The 17,905-nt window shown below is 35.7% G+C and overlaps 1 protein-coding gene across 3 annotated transcripts in view; it reads left to right on the top strand.

Moving 5' to 3' along the window:
• The window catches only part of LOC306650772 (putative P2Y purinoceptor 10), a 195,225-nt gene that overhangs the window by 142,948 nt on the left and 34,372 nt on the right, over nucleotides 1-17,905 (top strand). Inside the window, exon 1 of one of the 3 annotated variants that reach the window (XM_079123068.1) lies at nucleotides 17,644-17,816. The exons of 1 other annotated variant lie outside the window; for it this stretch is intronic. The gene's annotated coding sequence lies outside the window, so the exon portion shown is untranslated. Of the gene's footprint in view, nucleotides 1-17,643; nucleotides 17,817-17,905 lie in introns of those variants that run through there. One more of the 3 variants, XM_079123061.1, reaches the window with a different exon arrangement.

Here is a 17,905-nt window from a genome sequence, read left to right as displayed (position 1 = left end):
CCAAAGTTTCATTCCTGGCTACTTTTTTCATGAGTCCATTTAACAATAACTGAAGTGACTGAATGTATTAGTAAGATTTACACTGCCATAGGAAAATACCAAAGAGAATCAACCTTTAGCTTGAAATATTTATTTTAGCTTACAGTTTCAGAGGTTTCAGTCTACTTCAGTGACTTAATCCTATGGCCTTTGGACCTGTGTTGAGGAATAACCTCATGGTGGAGAGCACAAAGCAGAATAAAGTTGCTCACCTCATGGTGACCAAGAATCAATGGGGGTGTTTCCCAATATTCGTTCAATGGCACTTACTCAATGACTTATGGTCTAATTTCCTAAATGTTCTGTCATCTCCCAATAGCACCCAGGCTAACTATCAATTCTTTAACAAATGAGTCTTTGGGGGACACTATAGATCTAGTCTGTAATATTCTACCCCTTTTCCACAAAATGCATTCAGTCCATCCACAAGAGTCTCTAAATTTTTAGCAGTTCCAGAATTGCTCAAAAGTCCAAGTTTAAATTATCACCTGAGATTTAAGACAAGTTTAGTTGTGAATCCCTACAAAAATAAAAATTAAAAAGTTACATGCACACACTTCCAAGATATAATGACACAGGGGAAATGTTCCCATTCTAAAAGGGAGACATGGAAGATAGAAAGGATCAGACTAAAGCAAAACCAAACCCAGCAGAGCAAATATTAAATCCTGTACCTCCATGTCTGGCATCTGGGACACCATGTGGTGGGAGTTGGACCCTCAAGAATTCTCTCAGAAAGAGAGTTATCTGTTGATTATGATAGGGCCTTGATCCAAAATTCTAAATGACTGCCCTGAAATTCACCCATGGTGGCCTGTCAAAAGATCCAAGCATCATCTTTTTCTGCCACTGACACTTCCAAAGTGACAGAGCAGTTTGTATAAAATCTTTGACCCATTGAAAACCTTTAATTATTCTTGGCTGAACTAAACACTAGCAACTTTTCAGATCTCTCATTAAGTGGGCTGGAACAACACAGTCAAATGAGGAATATGTTATCTCTGAAATTCAGGTAGGTCCACTAGGTGTTCTGTCTCTTTCTTGGATACAGAAGGTGCCAGATTCAACAATTTATATTTCACCTGAGAAGGTGTATCTTAACATATCCCATACCACTGGACGTCTAGAAATTTTACTGTGATAAAATGCTTCTGAATTTTAGTTAGGCTTATTTCTTACCCTCTGATAAGCATATGTCCTACCAATAAATCTAGAGGATGTTGCAGTATTCCACATGAGTTTTTATTTCTATGTATAGGTGAAAGGCACATCTTCTGTACTCACATAGCATGAGTCTTAAATGATAAATCCATTCTAACATTCCGATTCCCTCTGTGTTAAGCCAATAGAGATTGGACATTTCCAATTTACTCACAGTAGACCATTTTTGGTTCATGTTTCAGCCAAACAACCAAGCTGATAGAGCTGCAACATTAAATGTAGAATCCTAGCTTAGTGGTTCCATGCCAATAAATACAGCCCTATCCAAATTTATGTTCTTCCACCCTTATTCATATACTTAATACCCATTCCCCAAATGTTGCATGATTTTCAGCTTGTATAAATTAGAAAACTCAAGTAGTTCCATTGGGGCATAGTAGACTTGCTCATGGATGACATTTTATATCTCGGTTTTAGAGACCTGCTGAGACTCAAGTCTACTTATACCTAGAAACAAACAACAAGGTGGTCCAGGTAGGTCTTGAAGAGAACCTATGTGACGTCTTACATGAGGGCTAACTCAGAGAAGGCCATAACCATATTCCCAGGAAATTCAAAATTAATCTCCCAGATAGCAGCAGAAAGATTGATACCATTGGAGGCAGAGAGAATGCCAAAACTGAGGGTGGGAATGCTACGATCAGTGGAGCTGAGGATACTTCCTGGGAGTGAGGAAACCTCATTGGCAAAGAAGACTCATTAGGATTTATGGGCTCAACATTCCCCAAATCAAGGTATTCTCTACATTCCCATCCCAATTTACATCATCCCATTCTGTCCCAATCAATGCCTTGACCTTAATTGTAGACATTCTGTGAGACTGGAAGTTAAATTTGCACTGTAATTCAACCAGTCACTTGTGTTTAAATTTCTGAAGTTTCAACCCTGTGGTTAGAGAAGATAAGAGTTTTCTTCAGGGCACACCTTGATGCTCTTAGATAGTTTAGGTGGCAGCTAAGCTGAGAATTTGAACCCTTGAGCTCACCCTTTTCTTTCCTCAATTTGTCCAGGGATATTAGGACCAACCAACAAACATCAGTATAATCATTATTTTTCTAAAACTATTCAAGAGTATCATATACAGAATTACTTACCTCTTTGCTTCTTGTAAGTAGTTGATTAGGAGTATTCAATGCATATATTTTGACTATCTCTATAAACAGTCCAATCCATGGATGATCAATGTTCTTTTTTTTTTTTTCAGTTCTAGAGGATCTTTTATTTATCACTTAAAAGTAATTCTTTTCCATTTATTTGCTTATTTATTTATTTATTTTTACAGACTGCTTTTCTGATTCATTGTACACAAATGGGGTACAACTTTTGATTTTTAGGGTTGTACAAAATATAGATTCACACCATTTGTGTAATCATACATGAACATAGGGTACTGATATCTGTCTCATTCCACCATCTTTCCTATTCCTGCCCCCTGACCCCTCTCATTTTCCTCTACATAATCCAAAGTTCCTTTATTCTTCTCTTGCCCCCCACCCCCCACCAGCATTATGTATCATTATCCACTTACCAGAGAAAATATTTGGCCTTTGGATTTTTGGGATTGTATTATTTCACTTAGCATGATATTCTCCAATTCCATCCATTTTCTGCAAATGTCACAATTTTATTCTTCTTTATGACCAAATAATATTCCATTGTATATATGTACCATAGTTTCTTTATCCATTCATCTACTGAAGGGCATCTAGGTTTGTTCCACAATCCAGTTATTGTGAATTGATCTGCTATAAACATAGACTTGGCTGCATTACTGTAGCATGTTGATTTTAAGTCTTTTCGGTATAAACTAAGGAGTGGGATAACTGGGTCAAAAGGTGGATCCATTCCAAGTTTCCTGAGGAATCTCCACACTGCTTTCCAGAGTGGCTGCACTAATTTGCAACTCCACCAGCAATGTACATGTGTGCCTTTTTCCTCACATCCATACCAACACCTACTATTGCATGTTTTCTTGATCATAGTCATTCTAATTGGAGTGAGGTTAAATCTTAGGTTGGTTTTTATTCACATTTCTCTAATTACTAGAGATGTTGAACACTTTTTCATATATTTGTTAATTGCCTTAGAAGATGGAAAGATCTCCCATGTTCTTGGATAGGCAGAATGAATATTTTCAAAATGGCCATACTACCAAAGGCATTATAAGATTCAGTGCAATTCCAATTAAAATTCCAATGACATTCCTCATAGAAATAGAGAAAGCAATCATGAAATTCATCTGGAAAATAAGAGACCCAGAATAGCCAAAGCAATTCTGAGCAGGAAGGGTGAAACAGGAGGTATCACAATACCAGACCTTAAATTATGCTACAGAGCAATAGTAACAAATGTGGCATGGTATTGGCCCCAAAACAGACAAGTAGAACAATGGTAGAGAATAGAAGACACAGAGACAACAGTTATCTCATACTAGACAAAGGTGCCAAAAATATACAATGGAGAAAAGATAGCCTCTTCAACAAATGGTGCTGGGAAAATTGGAAATCAGTATGCAGTAAAATGAAACTAAACCCCTATCTCTCACCCTTCAGAACACTCAACTCAAAATGGATCAAGGACCTAGGAATCAGACCAGAGACCCTGCACCTAATAGAAGAAAAAGTAGGCCCGAATCTCCAACACATTGATTTAGGACCAGACTTCCTTATCAAGACTCCTAAAATGCAAGAAAGGAAAACAAGGGTCAGTAAATGGGATGGATTCAAACTAAAAAGCTTTTTCTCAGCAAAGGAAACAATAATGTAACAAGAGAGCATAGAGAGTGGGAGAAAATCTTTTTCACATACACTTCAGATAGAGCACTAATCTCCAAAGTTTATAAAGAACTTAAAAAACCTTACACCAAAAATACAAAGAACCCAATCAATAAATGGGCTAAGGAACAGGGTAGACACTTTACAAAAGAAGATAATTTGCTTCTTTTTTAAAGCAGCAAGTTGTTTTTAAAATGTTTATTTGTGCATATTAATTATTCAGATAAGTGGATTTCATTATGTCATATTTATACATACACAAAACATAATTTTATCTGTTTCACTCCCTAGAACCTCCCTGTACCCTTCTTTCCTCCTTCTCCCTGACCCTCTTCTTCTACTTTAATAGTATGATGGTCTGCCTTCTGTTTTCATGAGGTGTCATTTTTTTCATTTTTCTCTCTGGTTTTCACATATGAGAGGAAACATATGACACTTATCTTTCTCAGTTTGATTTTTCCACTCAGCATGATACTCTCCAGTTCCATACATTTTCTTGCAAATGACAATTTTGTTCTTTTTTATAGTTTAATAAAATTCCATTGTGTACATGTACTGCATTTCTTTACCACTCCTCTGTTGATGGACACCTAATCTAGCTCAATGACTTGGTTTTTGTGAATCATGTTGTTTTAAATATGGGAATGCACGTATATCTAAAGTATGGCACCTTTAATTCTTTTTGATAAAACTGAGGACTGCCATAGCTGCATTATATGATATCTCAATTTTTAGTTTCCTGAGTAAACTCCACGTTGATTTCTATAATGGCTATAATAATTTACATTTCCATCAATAATGTATAAGGGTTTCTTTTCCTTGAATCCTTAAAAGTATTTATTGTTATTTGTATTCTTGATGATTGCTTTTCTTGCTTTATTTTTTGGGGGGACACCAAGAGTTGAACTCAGGGTAACTCAACAACTGATCCACATCCCCAGCCCTATTTTTTGTATTTTATTTAGATACTGGGTCTCACTGAGTTGTTGAGCTCCTCACTTTTTGCTGAGGCTGGCTTTGAACTCTCAATCCTCCTGCCTCATTGTCCTGAGCCACTGGGATTACAGGTGTGTGCCATTGGACCCGGCTGATGATTGCCTTTCTGAATGGAGTAATCATAATCTCTGTGTAGGTTTGATTTTCATTTCTCTGATGGCAAAAGATGTTGAATGTTTTAAAATCAAATTCTTGGACATTTGCATTTCTTTTGAGAAATGTCTGTTTAGTTCCATTTTATCATTTATCAAATGGGTTATTTGTTTTAATTTTTTTTGCTGTATCTTTTTTGGTATTGAATTTTTAGAGTTCTTTGCATATTCTGGATATTGTGACATAAAGAGTTTATCTCATAATGTAGTTTCTCTCTTTGCAATATTATTTCCTTTGTGAATAAGCCTTTTAATTGAATACTATTCTATTTATTGATTCTGGCTATTATTTCTTGAACTCTGGGAATCCCGTTGAGGAAGTCATTGCCTGTGCCTGTATGTGTAGTATTGCCTGTGTATTTTCTTTTTTTCATGTTTGAACAATCTTTTATTTATCTTTAAAAAGTAATTCTTTTCCTTTTATTTGCTTCTTTTTTTAAAGTAGCAAGTTAGTTTTTAAAAAGCTCCGAAGAGAGTCTAAAGGAACATCCCTGAGTATCTGCAGCCCTGCTGCCAGATTTTTTCCTTACTGGAGAGAGTGCCTTTGTGTATCCCTGTTAGAAATACCATGACCCTGGGGCTAATGATACCTTAATCTAACCTTCTCTGGCATGTTTGGGGTGGTTCTGAAAGTTCTGCAAAGAATGTACCTGTGCCCGCAGGATAAAAGGATACCTCTTGTACTGTCCTTCTCCTGCATGGATGAGATGGCCCTGAAAAGTCTGTGATAAATTCCAGTGGTTGAAATCTGGACAGATTAAACTGTGCCAGACTACAGCATGTGCGCATGCACCAGGATAGTTCTAGATCACCAAATTCAAAGGAGCTGCTTGCAGCCTGTTACAATTTAGAGTTCCTAGTGGGTTAATGCCATAGTTTTACTTCTGAGGCCTGGTTGACTTTTGACCCAGGCATTCAATAGTCAAATGAAAAAAAATGAAAAGGTGGCCATTGGGTCTTGGAGATTTAAAAAATTATAGGTAACAAAGAAATAGAAAAAAAGTGCAAGGATTTCTGATCTCCTGAACAGACAACTTAGACAATGAAGTTCTTTTAAGATATTTCATCTTCCCAGTCCTCTCTGAATCAACAGGGAAGTGCCTGGAATTATAGGTAATTTCTTCATCCACACCATCTCATTAAATCTCCTTTATTCTCAAGTTGCTTACCTACCCAGTAGTAGAGTCTGAATTTTTAAAAATCCTTATGACTACTTTTTTCAGGTATATGGGGGAATCTTCTTTGCCCTTATGAAGTAGGTGTGTGCACAGCATTGGTGGAGTTTATTTCATTTTGTTTTCTAAATCATAGTCATATTCTCTCTTTCAAGGATTGAACTCAGGGGTAATTAACCACTGAGCCACATCCCCAGCTCTTTTTTGTATTTTTTTTAGGGACAGGATCTCACTGAGTTGCTTAGGGCCTCCCTAAGTTGCTAAGGCTGGCTTTGAACTCTCGATCCTCCTGCCTCAGCCTCCTAAACCACTGGGATTATTGGCATTCACCACTGCTCCTGGCTCTAATTCTCTTTTAATTAAAAAAAAATAAACACTATTCCTGTGTTACATCCGTTGGTTGACTCTGAGTTAGATTCCAGCACTTTTCCCTCTCCTCCCCATCTCACCATTCAGCTGCACAACTCTTGACTTAATTCAATCTAAGAAAGCTACTAGAATGCACTGGATGCTGCTTGTTCATCAGTTTGTTATTTCTCTCTAGTGCTCTCTTTACCACTAGAAATAGAATTAACATTTTTTGATTATAATCAGATAAGAGACCCAATGCAATAATACAAGAAACAATTCAGAAAGTTTATCCTTAAATTTCTTTCTGTAGAACCACTCTCATTACCAAAATTTTTATTAATTGGCATTCTCCAGAGAAATAGAACCAAAAAGATATATAGACATGTAAGCAAGAACTTATTATGAGAATTGACTCATGTAGTTATGAAGTCCAAGAAACTCCACAATATGCTATCTATAATCTGAAGAACCAAGAAAACCAGCAATGTAATTGAATCCGAGACTGAAGGCCTGAGAGCCAGTGGTGGCAGTGGATGGCACAGAAGGATTAATGTTAGAAACCCTGGAGTACAAAGGGCCAAAAACTAGGAGTTCTGATGTCTGATGGCAAAAGATGTATGTTCCATCTAAAGAAAAGAGAGCACAAATTTGCCCTTCTTCAACTTTATTCTATCCAGGGCATTAATGGATAGGATAATTCTCTCACATTAGTGAGGTGAGGATATATTTTCTTTACTCAGTCTACTAATTTAAATGCTAGTATCTTCCAGAAACAGCTTCATAGACAAACCTAATTTTAACAGTTACCTGGAGCCCCATTAACCCAGTCAAGCTGACACACAATATTAGTCATCACAGCAACCATTTCCTTATTTCTACTGACAGAATACTAAGGCCTAGAGATATTAAGGAGACATATACTCATGTATGCAAGGACAAAGATGCTCACTATAACACTGATACAGGGGACAAACTGCCTGGAATAGAGTTATGCTTCTATTAACATTATTACTATCATAATGTACATTTTAAATCTACTTTTTATTGTTATCAAAATGTACATTTTAAATCTACTTTTTAATCTCTTACCAGACGTAAAAGATACAGATCTACAAGATTCATGAAGCATTGGCAATCATTAATTAATCACAGAGATAACAAGATTATTTTCATTTTTCCATGAAAACATGATGCTAAATTTGTATTGACTTCTTATTTTGATATAATCATCTATTCACAAGAAGTTGCAAAGATAGTACAGTGAGGTTCTATGTACTTTTTACCCAATTTCTGCTGATCGTTGCATCTTACCTACCTAGCTATTGCACAATTTTGCATTCGGAAATTCACACTGGGGAAATTTTCTCCTGTATATTTTTGAAAAGTTTTATATTTGTACATTTTACATGTAAAGCTATGATATATTTTGAGTTAATTTTTGGAGAGGTGTGATGTTAAGGTCAATGATGTCTAATTACTTCAGCACCATGTCTTGAAATTGAAACCTCCATTCTATTCTTTCATATCTCTGTTAAAAAGTTGCTTGATTATATCTCTGTGGACCTATCTCTGGTTTTCTATATTTTCCTTTAATCTACATAGCTATCATTTTGCCACTTTGATACTGTCTTGGCTACAGATATATAATGCTTCTTGAGATAGGCACACTCAATTCTACAATTTCATTGGGCTTTTTCAAAATAGGTCTGCTATGTATTTCCTTTACCTTTTTATATAAATTTTAAATTAATTTTGTTCTGAATACAAAACAAATCTTACTTGAATTTTGGTAGAAATTACATTACATTAAGCCTATATGTACATTTTGGGAAAACTAACACTTCCAATTCACGAACAAAGTATGTGTGTCTTAATTTAGGCAATTTTACATTTCATTAACATCGTTTAGTTGTCAGCATAGAGATTCAGAATCTTTTTTAAGATTCATACCTCCTATTTCATTTCATTTGAGTGAATGTAAATGGCACTGCATTTTAAAGTAATTCTCATATGTTCATTGCTAGTATATAGAAATACAAATGATTTTTATGTTGACCTGTGTACTGTGAATTTACTTGTTAGTTCTAGGAGGATTTGTGTAGATTCCTTGGGGAAGTTCTATGTAGATCATCACACCATATACAAATAGGGTATTCCTGATATGTTTATCTTATATTTCTTTTTCTTACCTGTTCACACTGACTATAAATTCTACTATTATGTAGAAAAGGACTATGTTGAAAAAAAATGAGATCTTAAGTTTTTGTTTTCTCAGAATTAGTGCAATGGTGTCCCATTTGTTACCATTATGTATAATTCTGTTTTTAAAATAATATTTTATCTAGTTGGGGAAACTCATTCTCTATGTCCAGTTTTATTAGAAGCTATATTATGAATACATGTTGAATTTTATCAAATGTTCATTTTGCATTAGTAGTTATGATAATGTGAATTTTCTTTAGTGCTGATATCTTTTTAAAATTTAAGTGTGTTCATGATTTCTCTTTATTTTTATAATGGCTACATTAAAATTATTGTCAGATAATTTTAGCAACTGCTATCTCAGAATTGACCTCTTTTAAACTTTTCTCTTACATATTTTTTGATTTTCCTGGTTATTGGTGAAAATAATTATCTTGTAATTGATCCTGGACATGGTAGGTAATATAAGACATTGAATCTTTTCTAAATCTTTTTAAATATTTCTCATCTGACATTACTCCAATGCTGGGAGAGAGATTCATACTACTGGTGGATGAGGTTCCCCACTCTACCACACTTGATACTTGATAATAATGATTGCCTTATTTCGGCTCCGGAGTGGCCACCATTGACACTGTGAGAGGTGATGTTCTCACTATTATTTGTGGGCAATGACTCTATCGTCCTTCTCTGATTCTACCACAGACAAGGGCAGGGATTATCTATTTATTATTAAGTCCTCCTGGAATTTAAAGCTCTACATGTGGTCTTTACTGACACTTTAGTTAGGAGGGAGCTTGTTACTGCTCAGTGGGGATAAAAATCTTGAATTTTTATTGCTAAGACACCACTCCAGTGGAGGAGGGTGGAGGAAAAGACAAGGCACTTTGTTTCACAGCCTAGTGAGGGAGAAAACCTGGAATTCTTGCTTGATCTGTGCTGGAAGAAGTGGGGTTGTGGTCAGGTGGCTTTTTTTCCTGGACCTTTCATTTGACTAAAGTAAAGGTTTTATTTTGTACAAGTTTTCTGCCTTTCCTCTTTTTTGGGGGGTGGGTGGGTAACAAAGGATTTCACCCAAGAGTGCTCAATCACTGAGCCACATCCCTGACCCTTTTTATTTACTCTTTTGACAGGATCCCACCAAGTTACTTAGAGACTCGCTAAACTGCTGAAGCTGCAGCCTTTGAGTTTACAATCCTCCAAGCTCAGCCTCCTGAGCCACTGGGATTACAGGCATGTGCCACCATGCCTGGGGACAAGTTTTCTATGTGTCAATTTTCTGGTCCTTTGACTTATAAAAGGAGTATTTTCTTGAGGCTTTTCTATTGACATTTTCAAATTGCTATTCCTCCAGCAACAAATCTGTGATATGAGGCAAAAGAAAATCAAGGGAATTCAGTTCTCTATTATTCCTTGAGTCCTGGAGTCCTTAGTGAGTCCACGTTCTTATTTTAGATTTTCAGAGCTTTCTCCTTTTAAAAAAATATACTGTCCATGTTTTTTGTTTACTTAGTGAGGTATATAGGGAAAAACACATCTACTTCATATTTCCAGAAGTCGCTCATTTAATTTTTTAAAACTTTTGAATATGAGGAAAAATGTTTTTTCAAATGTATACCACAATCACTGTTTCCTCTGTACTTTATTTCTTACACATGTCTTATATTTTTCTTTTAAAAGTATTTTAATATAAAGAAAGATATTTTCACTAAGTTCAACACTTCATAGTAATATTTTTATGGTACTGGGCATCAAAACCCAGAGCCTTGTGGATGCTAGGCATGTGCTATACTACTAAGCTATATCCCTAGCCCCTATATTTATTTTCAATTAAACTTTACACTTTTTCTATTAACTTATAAGAACTTTTAAAGGCACAACTGCAATATTGATTGCAAATACTTTCCTCAGTGTTAGTCATTCGCTTTTATTTTTTTCTTATTTTCTTTTGTATAAAATATTTAAAATTTTCAAGTAATCAACCCCATCATTCTTTTTTCAATTAAAGTTTCTGTATTTGGTGTCTTGATTTCCCTATACAAAAATTATGTAAGTATGCATTTTATATTGTCCCATTGGCTTGAAATCTTTGCCTTAGCCAATGCTAAATTAATTTTTCTTTGCCACAAATAAGATTTTAGTAAATTAATGTATAATATACAGGGAATGAAATATGCCTATCTTCAGTGTATAGTGCCATGAGTTAATACTTAATTTTTATGCATATTTTGCTTTCTTTTTTACTTCTTATCCTATTCCCTTTCCTTTAAAAAATTGTTTGGGATAACAAAGCGCCTCTTGAAATCATGTACTTAGATTTTTATTGCCCTTATACAGAGAAGCTCAAAACCTTTTGATGTTAACACCTGGTCATTAAGAGGTAACCTTCACCAGTTCATTAATTACAAGTGCTTCTGATAGTTTCCAGGCCCAACACAGACTAGCATTCTTATTAGAAATTTGGGTTTGGCCCTTAATATAGAAATGTTCCTTCCAAAACCAAGATCCTGACTACCACTCATTTTAAATTTCAGAACTGTACAGATTTCAAAAACCAGGGTCTTGGAGAGGTCTACAAAAAGTGCTGACATCTGTTTGGAGATTAAATGTGTGGAAAGAGATCAAACCAAGTTAAGTCCCATCATGAGAACCCTAAATTATCACTTTCCTTCTCAACTTCCCTCTGGAGGAAATACAAAGTAGATTTCTCTGAAAGTCAAACAGAACAAACATATATCATCCTTTGCCCTCTTGTGAATAGACTCTGCTGGAGCCCTCCAAATCTGTGGTCACAGTATTATAAACAAAAGATTAAACTGCAGGACTTTATTTCTTTTCTCTCATTTATTTTGGGTACCCAATGACCCTTTTAGATTCCTAGAGCAACAGCCAGGTACAAATGTGTGCATGGAAACGATGAACTCATCATAAGCTAATGGAGGGTATGTTTCATTGTGGTCCATTGGAAGAATGTATGCTTCTTAGGAAAGAACAAAAGTTCTCTCTTGGGTAGCTTAAGGTCACTGAGCTACAGAACACACACACTGATAAGGCCATGGAGAGAAAGTATGAACATGCCAGGGAAGGTTAGTGGAGCTTAAAGAAATTTTGAGATATTTTGACAAACCAAGAACTGAACTCTTGTCAAATGCAAAAGAGGCTAATTTTATCTCAGCTTCCTCTTAATATTAGTTGCTCTCCACCTTCTTCCCTAAGAGTATTCATCTGCTATTTTTCCCCACATTCAAAACTTCTCTTTTATTTTTGCTAAGGTGGGAGTGACTTGTTTATTCATTCATCACTTATTGAGGACTTATTTTGTACAATACACTGGGCTAGGTTTTAAGGAAACAAAGATGAATTGAAAGGGTTTTCTCCCCTCAGAGAGCTCACGGATCACAACTTAAAATATTACCCCAGGGGTTGGGGTTATTAGTTCAGTGGTAGACCACAGGCCTAGCATGTGTGAGGCAATGGGTCTGAGTCTCAGTGCCACATATAAGTAAATAGAAAAAATAATATTTTAGTTGTTATATATATGATGTTACCCTAGGCAAGTGGTTGACATTTTTATTGAAATCAGTTTTCAGTGGAGGGGCTAGATTGTCTAATTTTGATATTTTAAACACTACTGGAAAGTAGTTTGAGTACCCTAAAATCACTTCCCCAAACTCAGCTGCTCCTAAAAGTAGGTCTATATGGTGTCAATGAGTTCTCCAGATGAAAGAAGTCAGTCACAGAACTCTAGAAAGGTACACTCTTAACAATATAATTAAATTGAAAATCCCTTGAAGTCAGGAACAATGGTTTGCTCTTCTCTGAAGACCCACCTCCTACTAAAGTGCTTAGGCATAGGAATCATTGACTCTAGAAGTGAGCAAATAGAAGAAGATGGAATAACTCTACAAATGAGATCATACCTCAGCTGTCCCCTAAACAAATGTGCTTAAGGGTACACACAGGGCACCTGGAGACTACCCTCCGGGAAAGTCTCCTTTCTCTTTTGTTGTTTTCCAGGCCTTAAATTTCACATTACCCTTCTCCCCACCTGCAATGAGATAGTCTTTCACCAAGAAGCTAAAAGAGGTTGTGCAGCTGCTGTGTAACTGAAAATGGCTAGACATGCTCAAGTGAATTTTTTCGTGTAGCTGATGGATATTAATAAATTAGTCAACATGTAAATATTATTTATGTAGTTTATGTAATTTTTTGGTACATACAAATATTACTTTATCTTGGTTATTGCATAAGATATGAAAAAATTAGTAAAAGTGTAGTGTTCTTCCTCTGAGAGAGAGTATAACAGTGAGAAGAACAGAGGCCTTGGGTGAACATGGTTTGAAATCGTGCTTAAAGTACTTCTCTGTGTGTTGTCTTGCACAAGTTGTCTGAGGAAGTTTTTAAGCCTCAGGTTTCTCATCTGTAAAATGAGGGTAATAATAGAACTCATCTAAATTTGAGCTTCCTCTAAACTCTTGTTATTTGATCTTTGCATTCATCTACCACCCAAAAGTCTTTGGTACATGATAGGTGTTTTTCATAAGTGTTTGTGGAATTAACAGATCAAGTATATTTTTAAAGGAATGGATTCCTCTTAGCCAGATTTCCAAGGAACAAAAAGAATGTAAATAAACAATTTTTGTACTCTGATAGAACCTACCACCTGGACAATAATAAAATAAACCCTCATTCTTAAAGAAATACTTTAAAAACTAAATTAATTGCTTCATACATAAATATAGAAGCTTCACCAATCCATGAGAAAATGAAGTTTCTTTTTTAAAATGACTTTGAAGCTATTTAAGTATGAAAGAAAAAATTGTCTCTGAGTCAATGCTGTAAGTTTTAAAAACAACTGCAAGTGTCTTGAAAGTTCATCACAAGCAGTAAGGAATATGAAAACAGGACTCCCACAATTCAGTTTCACAGAAATATGTGACAGGGCTTGAAGCAGATTAGTTTGTTCTGGTCTGGTTAAAACACCAAGAGATCTAGGCCAGTTCCTTCCAATCGACCATTTCCATGAATGTAATCTAATGCCATAAATTTCTCTGCACAGTGATTTTGTTGTTGTGTAACGGTGCCAAGAGAAAATCAGTGCTGTTTAAAAGAGGCTAACAGCATTCTTCAGTCACCTCCAAATAGGTGAATAATACTGGAACCTCAAGCTGTTTTTTAGTCAGAGAAATTTGTGAAAGTGAGGGCAGAGAGAGCTTAAATAAAAGTATATCAAGGGACAAGTCATAGCAATTAGAGTAAAAGTGATCATCGTAATAAGTCAATTTATATGTGTCCAAGGCATTCTTGGAACAAAGTAGCTTTGGTGAGTAGGTAAGTCATTCTTCAGCTTTCCCCTTTCTCTCTTACTTATCTACTATTTCTAGAAGTGATAAGATTTCTTTCTAATTATGTTCCTTTAGTAGGAATAGTAAACCAATACATTTTTTTAAAAATCCTTGGGAAGAGAAGCCATGCCTTACTACTGTGCCACTGAGTAGAGTACTTACAGGTACTATTTGCTTAATAAACACTTGTTGAACAGATGAGTGATGCTCTATTTCCTTTCTTTTCTTCTCTTTTCCTTTCTTTTTTCCCCCTCCTCCTCCTCCTCCTCCTCCTCCTCCTCTTCCTCCTCCTCCTTCTTTTCTTTTTTGGTACTGGGGACTGAAACCAGGGGTTCTTAACCACTGAACCACATCCCCAGCCTTTTTTATATTTTATTTAGAGACAGGGTCTCTTGAATTCCTTAGGGTCTCACTAAATTGCTGAAGCTGGCTTTGAAATCACAATCCTCCTGCTTTAGCCTCTCAAGCTGCTGGGGAGCTGGTGGAATTACAGGTGTGTGCCACCATGCCTGGCTCCACCTCCTTTCATGGTAGCATTATCCACCTAGTTAGTGAGGCCCAAAATATATTGCCTGTTGATTACCTCCTTTCTCTCAACCTCCAAAGTCAGACACAAAATCCAGTTTTTTTTTTTTTTTTTTCCTTTGGAACATCTCTCAAATTCATTCCTTCTTGTAATCACCAATCTTATCTGTGTCAGTCTGCAAGGACATACTGGATTAGTTCCTTTTCTTATTCCTTGTTCACATACACCTTGTTCAACTTAGTTTACTGACAGCCAGTGGGCTACAGGAGTTAAGGAATTTTGTCTTCTCGTCATTATAACATTTATCAGCATATAGAATTTCTTCTCTGTGATGGGTTCTGAGACTTTTTAAAAATTTGTTATTTTTATTTCTTCCTGCTTAAATTGTTTGTAAGTATTAAGTGAAAGTACTGAACTTTTCTTCTAATTTCTTTGATTCTTAAAATGATAACTTCAGCCAGATGTGGTGTCACACACCTGTAATCGCAGCAACTTGGGAGGCTGGGGCAGGTGGATAACAAGTTCACAGCCATCCTCTGCAACTTAGTGAGGCCCTATCTCTAAATAGAATACAAAAAAGGAATGGGGTTATGGCTCAGTGGTTAAGTTCCTCTAGGTTCAATACCTGATACCAAAAAAAAAAAAAAAAAAAAAAAAAAAAAAGATGACTCCAAGCCAAACACAGTTGTGCACACCTGTAATCCCACAAAATCTGGAGGCTGAGGCAGGATGATCACAAGTTCAAGGTCAGACTCAGCAACTTTGTGAGTCCTAAAACAACCAAGCAAGGCCTGTCTCAAAATAAGTAATTAAAAAGGACCGTAGAGTGTTCCAGTGTTCTTCCTAGGTACAAAAAAAAAAAAAAAAAAAAAAAAAAAAAAGAATATTACTCCACTCTATTCATTCTCCCTCAGATGCTGAAATGACAATGAAGATCTATCTATCTATCCATCTATCATCTTTTCATCTCTCTATCGTTTATACATGTCTCCTATTCACTTCCCCATAAAAAATTTTTGAAGGAAAAATAAGAACAATTCTAAAACAAGACACTTAAAAATGTTAAACATTTTTAAAAAATCAACAATATGCCCACAATTTCAAGAGTTTTGCAAACCTACAGTAGCCCATTCATGGAATCATGATTAACATCTCCTGATGTTAAAGGAGAGTGAAAGGGGATTGTAGTAGGAACATGAAACAAGGAACCAGAAACTAGTGAGGGAAAAATATAAATTTGGTTAGCTACTCAGTCTCATTATTTGAAAGCTCTACTATATGATCATCACACCTACTTCCTAAAGCAGCTGATCTGACTACGTTCTTTTAATGGAATAACAATTCAGTTCTTTTCAATAACTAAGTCTCTTTCTGGCATTTAGTCTTTCTCAACCCCAATTTGCAGTTGTCCATGACGTGTTCATGATACTTCCCAAATCCTTATTAACTTATGCTTGGATTATTATAATATTGCTGACTTGTTTTATTGCCTTCCAACTCACTTCACCAATCTATTTGTACCTTATTTTTACATTATGTAAAAATAATACATTTCATCAGAATCATCTCTATGTCTCCTTTAGAAAATTAGAAAAAGATTTCTCCTCCTATCTCACATGGGCCTCTGGTTCAAAGGATTGCCTTTTGTAAAGGAAAACTATACATATTCCTGCACGTAAAGCTACAGTTTGCTTGGGAGCACTATTTGGTTTGAGTTTCAGCTCCCATATACATTTCAGGTTGTTGCTCTTTGCAGATTTTCACTGGCCCTGGCTTTGTTTACATTACTCTTCTGGGTTCAACCTTTGTTGAGCTCTCATGGCTTATAACAATATTATGATCATTTGCTTTCTCTTCTATACTATAAACACATACACACACACACAATTACACACATTTTTACGTACAAAAGGAAAAGATTTACAATAAAGAAATAGCCAGAGAGCCACTTATAATCTTAGATACTCAAACTGTAACTATATACAATAGTGAAACTAACATTTTGAGGGAGGAATTTTGGTTTCAAAGCTTTGCTTTTGTTGCAGTTAATGATATTTTCAGACAAAAGCCTGTTAAATAACTGTTAGAGAATCCTTCCAATGGGGCCAACATCAGTATCATGAAATCCTGGAAGTTTTTCTTTGGAATCTTTACCAATCCTTTCTGAACATTTGTTGGCATTTTTAGGCATTTTACTCTTCCTCCACCCATGACTAATGCTACCCAAACAACACATTTCTAATATAGTTTTAGGAATTTAATATGTTAAAACTAGTATTTTTGAAGATAAGTTTATGAAGAGAACAATTCCTAACCCAAAAGAATGTCTCAAGGGGCTGGGTTGTGGCTCAGTGGTAGAGCGTTTGCCTCTCATGTGTGAGGCACTAGGTTCAATCCTCAGTACCACATAAACAAATAAAATAAAGGTATTGTGTCCATCTACAACTAAAAAATTTTTAAAAAAGAATGTCTCAAATAGTATATTACTCATCTTTATGGGAGACATTGTTAAGCAGTCTTTCTGGTGACCTCAAATCATTCCTTTTGGGTGACCCAATAAAATTTGCCCTGATTCCCAAAAAGTTTCCTATTATTACCATCTTTTATACTTGAAACAGACAACATGGCAGAAAATTAGCAGTGTGAGCTAAATAGTTCAATATGGACTGGAAATATTTACCTCATTTAGCCAGCCTGAAAGTCATATTTGACTTACACATACACATGCATACACACAGGAAAAAAGGAAGAAGAAAGATCATGATAGAGTAAGATGGGCGTGTGCATACCAGGAAGCTCACTACATTTTTGACACATTCTTTTTCCAAGCACCATGGCAAAGACACATGACCATTTATGTCTTTAGATGGAAGCAGCAGCCATTATATACATGGGATCTAATGATATCTGGAAGTGTAGTACTTTCTGCAAGTTTAGCAAACTATGGAATAGCTACCTGATAGCCATCAGAGTAGTGCAAATGAATTTCCCCACGAAGTAGATGCCTTGGAAGAATGAAGCAGCAAGAAGCTATGGTAAGGAAGAAAATATGATGGATACACAATGGGGAATCAATGTGTAAAATAATGTTTATTGCTTTCTGTATGTGTTAGCATTTTAAACA

The sequence above is a fragment of the Sciurus vulgaris genome (assembly GCF_902686455.1).
Source record: "Sciurus vulgaris genome assembly, chromosome: X".
Classification (NCBI taxonomy): domain Eukaryota; kingdom Metazoa; phylum Chordata; class Mammalia; order Rodentia; family Sciuridae; genus Sciurus; species Sciurus vulgaris.
Note: the sequence above shows the minus strand (reverse complement) of the source record. Positions and strands in the feature narration are given on the sequence as shown.